The sequence below is a fragment of the Gossypium hirsutum genome, chromosome D07 (genome assembly GCF_007990345.1).
Source record: "Gossypium hirsutum isolate 1008001.06 chromosome D07, Gossypium_hirsutum_v2.1, whole genome shotgun sequence".
NCBI lineage: Eukaryota > Viridiplantae > Streptophyta > Magnoliopsida > Malvales > Malvaceae > Gossypium > Gossypium hirsutum.
In genome coordinates this window covers 16,463,778-16,469,777 of record NC_053443.1, presented here as the reverse complement: position 1 = coordinate 16,469,777, position 6,000 = coordinate 16,463,778, and positions in this window count along the sequence as shown.

Genomic DNA, 6,000 nt, shown 5'->3' with positions numbered 1-6,000 from the left:
TCATCGTAAAAATTCAATAAACATTATAATAATATTTCTTTGACATATAAAATATAACACTCTCGTAGCATTTCATATCCACTATCAGGGTATTGTTATATTTCACATATCATTTTTACAGATTTTATAATTAATTCCATCAATCTTGATAAATTTATTATTTGAGCATAACACAATAGTTAGTAATTAAAAACATGTAAATATTAAATAATTAAAAACATGTAAATATTAATACATCTAATTAAACATATTGATCAAAACTATTTAGGTTAAGTAAAGTTCTAGTTGTACTTACAACCAAAGCTTGAAACACTTCGTTCTTCTTCTTTTACTCTTTGGCTATCTCTTTTCCTTTGTCACCAACTTGTTGTTCACTTCTTTTCTCTTTCTTTTTTTTCATTTCCATATCAAAACATACAATATTTACTCATCAAATTTTATAATAAAAAAAAGTTTTGCTTTTTAAACAAAACTAACATGAAATCCATGAAGAACTTATCATGCTTACCTTAACCCCTTATGATCAAAACCTAATTCTTATTCTCTCTCTCCTTTAAGACAATTATTGTAACAGCCCGATTCTGGGCCTAGTCGGAATAGTGGTTTCGGGACCACAAATCCGACGAGGGAAAATATGGTTATTATTATATTTTTATGATCTACAATTTCACGGAAAATTTTCGTAAAAATTTCGTTCGAAAATTTCGAAGTTTGAGCACTCAATTTAGTCAAAAGGACTAAATTGTAAATAGTGCAAAAGTTGAGTTCTACATCTTAGAGGTGTCTAATTGTTATGAAATTTTAAATTGGAGGTCTTTATGTGGTAATTAGACCATTAGTTAGTTGATGGACAAAAATAGACATAAGAAATGGGTGAAATAGATTTTTTTTTAAATGGGGGCATTTTAGTCATTTGGTTATTAAATAGAATTAAATGGGAAAAAGATGGCAAAATATGCTCATCTTCTTCATGGTGAACGAAATCAGCAAGGGGGAAGCCATATTTAGGGTTTTTAAGCTTTCAAGCTCCATAGTAAGTGATTCTAAGCCCCGTTTTTAATGTTCTTCGTATTTTTGGAGTCCCGGTAACTTGGTTTAGCTTATTCTACCATTAATTCATGTTAGGGTTCATATTTGGAAAAATATCCATAGGTGAAATGTGTTTATTTTGCTGTTTTATGGTGGAATATGAAGCTAGAGATTATGTTAAACAACTTTTGCTAAGCAATTTTAAGCGAAAACGGGTAAATAGACATAATCGGTAAAAATAATTAATATTCAAAAGTATGTGTTGGAGTGGGAATTTGATGTTTCCATAGAAGGGAAAAATGTTCAGCATGTTATAAAACTTAAGAATAAGTGATGAAGTTTAATTTCCGAGCTTGGGGACAAAAGTGTAATTATGCAAAAGTTTGGGGGCAAAATTGTAATTTTCAAAAAGTTGGGTGGTGGATTATTTTAATAAATGTGGACTTTAAACGAGTTAAATTTGCTATTATAGATCAAGAAAGACGTGAAGAGTATATCAAACGAGGAAAAGAAAAGATAGTGGAGTAAAGTGCAAAATTACGATATTTTGCACCGAGGTAAGTAAACACGTGACTTAATGTATTATTTTGATATTATTTAATATATGTTGAGATTTATTTGGAATTAAAATAAATGTTTGGCAATATCCTAAAAATGTTGTTAAATCGGGAAAGGTGATAAAGGGTTGCAATATATGGGTTATGGGTTGAACACTCGGAATAAGCCGTAGTATGTTGTATATAAAAGGGGTTGCTGTGTGCTGATTCCCCGATTTATGGGTGGTGCTATGTGCGTGATCCACCATATCTTTGAAATGTGAAAGGGGGTTGCTATGTGCTGATTCCCCTGAGGGGTTGCTAAGTGCTGATTCCCCGGTTCATTGGTGGTGCTAAGTGCGATATCCACCATATCTTTGAAATGTGAAAGGGGGTTGCTATGTGCTGATTCCCCCGAGGGGTTGCTAAGTGCGATATCCATTGTATATTTGAAATGAAAAGGGGGTTGCTATGTGCTGATTCCCCCGAGGGGTTGCTAAGTGATGATTCCCCGATTCAGTGGTGGTGCTAAGTGCGAGATCCACCAATAACGGTTAACATTCCGAGTGTTCAACGAAAAAGTGTGGAAGGTGAATATTGCCATATGGTGGAAAATTTTATGGGGTAAATATTGAGTTGGACACTAAATCGATCCATGTATGAGATGGGAGAAAATATCAAAAACGAAAAAGGAACGATTTAATTATAAACTGTGTTGAACAACAGCAGTTGGGTAACTTTGAAAAATCACCATAAATGGTGGAAAATGAATGGGAAGCTGAATAATATATGAAATTGAAGCTGGATGTGTCTGTTTTCATATGAAAGAAATAGAATAAGCAAAAGAGTTGTATTTTTGGAGATATCTGAATTTTACTAAAACAGGGCTGGATTGATTTCGAGATCCCCTGTTCTAACTTTGGAAAATTACCAAAAATTGAAAAAAAATAATTATGGCATGAAATTTATATCCCTGGAATCCTTATTGAGTCTATTTTTATTAGAAACAAGAAAACCCATTTTTCAAATTTTGTACAGAGAGTTAAGTAAATTTTAGTGAGGAAGGGTCAGAACCGTTGGGCAGTGAAACAGGGGAAGGTTTAATGAATAAACTGTACTAATTGGCTGGGTTAAAAATTCTGAAATTTTTATGGTGAAATGGTATATGAGTTTAGTTTCAGGGAAAATTTACGGAACTCAATTTGGAGCCCTGTAGCTCCAGATAAAAATAAATTAGCGACTATGACGCAGAAAAACAGCTTGCTGGAAATTGCCTAAACAATAAAGTTATTCATGAATAAGTTTATATTTTGGTGTAGTTATGGGAGTAATTACTTATTTATCATGTGTTTACTTACTAAGCTATATGCTTACTCGATTTTATTTTTCTCTTGGTTATAGTGACTTCCAACAACTCGGAAATTGGAACGAAGTCATACAATCATCTACACTATCCTTCACATTTGGGGTATTTTACTACTAGTGTTCCGAAATTTTATGGCATGTATAGACACTTTATGTAATGTGGGATCATCATGTAAATATATGTTATGGTTCCCTTTTAAATGTAGTGTTTATTAATAGTTAAACTATATGTGTGTTTATACAAATGAAATTGGTTGGTATATTGGAATGTGTTCTAAATTTGCAGGAGGTTTAAGCAAAAATAAGTAGGAATGCTGTCGAAAATTTTTAAAAATTTAGTAATACCTCATACTCTGTTCCGGTAAGGAATACGGGTAAGGGGTGTTACAATTATGGCTACACTTCTCATGAAACTAAGATAATTAGTAGGTTCCCCTATTAATTTCACTAAAAAATCATTAATGAAATTAGAGGAATTAAGCTTAAAAGGCTTGGAAATGGTGGAAAATGACTAAAATGTAAATAATTGAAAACTTTATTTCTTTATTTCTAAAGGGGATGACATAAAGGATGATGATAACCATTTTTTTCTTTTCATCCTTTTATCATCTTAACCATCAAGTAAAGTAAAAACAATATAAAATAGATAATTCTAAAATATTCTAACCAATTAGAATTTTACACAATTTAGTCCTTAATCATTATTCATGCCATAATTATCTCATTTTAACATTGACCATTTAATCCTTCAACTTTCTCTATAATACCATTCATGACTCATGAGTCATACTCTCTTTTGTTAAAATTTCACCTCTAGTCCTTCCTCTTTTTTCCCTAAATTCAATTTAATCATTTCATCTTTTATTTTCTCACTTTTGCCCCAATACTTTTCACTCTCTTACAAGTTAGTCAATGCGCCAGGTTTATTTCTCAAAACATACGAGCCTCTTCAATTACCTTCATTATATATCTTTACCTACTACTAATAGTAATAATTTTTGTGTTATTACCATATCAGTTTCTAACATATCTACTATCGATTTATCATTGTTCTCGACTCAGTGGGTATTGGGGATGTTACAGTTAGGACTTGAATCCAAACCCACTACTAATAGTAATAATTTTTATGTTATTACCATCTCAGTTTCTAACATATCTACTCTCGATTTATCATTGTTCTTGACTCAGTGGGTATTTGGGATGTTACAGTTAGGACTTGAATCCAAACTCGTTTGTCAAGTTTCAGTGTTATGTTTTGAGACAAAGAACTTCATGTCTCGAGAAATGCCTCATTTTTATTTTAAAAAATATTTGCTTCAATGATAGCATGTCTCAAGACAAGGTTTCTCATGTTTGAGATCAAGTCTCGAGACAAACCTCTCATGTTTTCTTTTTTTAGATTTGATGTTTAGATGTCTCGAGACAAGAGGCTTAAAACAGGGAAAAAAATGAATTTAGCTTTGATGTGCCTTTCTCTCGAGCCAAGGCCATTGTCTCAAGACATATGTCCAATTATCTCGAAGAAAAGTCATACGACATTGCGACAACACGAAAAAATTCTGATTCTTGCAAGATTGAAGCTATTTCAGATCTGTTTGGGGCTCCATCCGACCTTTAGGTACCCTCACCATCTCAGTTAACTAATTATAAGTTGGCTCGTGACAGGAAAATGTGATAAATTCGACTACCACAGAAATATTATGAAGGAATTCTAGTGGCTTATGCTCTAAGTATTGCCGAGAGCATTGATTCAACCGATCTTTCATGTTATTATAAGGCAGCTTAAGCTTCCGATTCTAGCGAATGGCTCGTTGCAATGGAAGAAGAGATGAAATCACTTCAAAAGAATGAGACTTAGAGGCTAGTTAAACCACCAATCGGTAAAAGAATCGTTGGTTTCAAATGAATGTTTAAAAATAAGGAAGGTTCAGGTCCTAACGACACTAGGTACAAGGCAAGACTAGTTCCAAAGAGCTACAATCAAGTGGAGAAAGTTGATTTATGTTTTCTCTCCCATTTTGAAACATACGTCCATTCAGACGCTTTTGGCCCTTGTTGCATCGAATAATTTTGAGTTAGAGCAATTAGATGTAAATACTACTTTCTGTCACAGTGAATTTGAGAAGGACATTTACATGTAACAATTGGAATGCTTCAAAGTTGAAGGTAAAAAAGATCATGTTTGTCTATTACAAAAATCTTTATACGGTTTGAAGTAGTCTCCTCGGCAGTGGTATAAAAAGTTTGAATCATTCATGTTAAGTATTGATTTTTCTCGAAATAAGTATAACAGTTGTGTTTATCTATAATGTCCTGATGATGACTCTTTTATATATTTGTTGCTTTATGTTGATGATATGTTAATTGCGGCTAAGAATCCATCTGAAATTGATCGTCTTAAAACCATGCTTAACTCTAAGTTCGAGATGAAGAATTTATGTGCATTAAAAAATTTGGGGGATGGAAATTTTGAGAGATAGACATTCCGGGAAATTATTTTTATCACAACAAATGTACATCAAGAAGATCATTGAGCGATTTGAGATGCAAGATGCAAAATCGATAATTACTTCTTTAGTTGCACACTTTAAACTCTCAATTTCAAATTCATCACATAATGAAAAAGGTGAAAGGTACATGTCAAAAGTACCTTATTCAATCGTAGTTGAAAGTTTGATGTATGCAATGGTATGCACTCGTCCCGATATTTCACATGTAGTTAGTGTTGTTAGCCTATACATGGTCAATCCTGGTAAGTTACACTGGCATGCAGTTAAGTGGATTTTCAAATATTTACGAGGTACTTCTAACATGTGCTTAGAGTTTGGAAGAACTCAAAAGGGTTTAGTCGGATATATTGATTTTGATTATGCAGGAGACTTAGATCGAAGAAGGTCTCACATAGGTTACCTATTTGCTTTTGAGAATTGTGCCATTAGTTGGAAAGTGACACTTCAAGCTACAATGGCTTTGTCGACTACTGAAGCAGAATAAATGGCAATTACAAAAGTAGTAAAAGAAGCAATTTGGTTAAGGGCTTGTTCAGTGAAATGGTAAGTGAAAAAGGGGC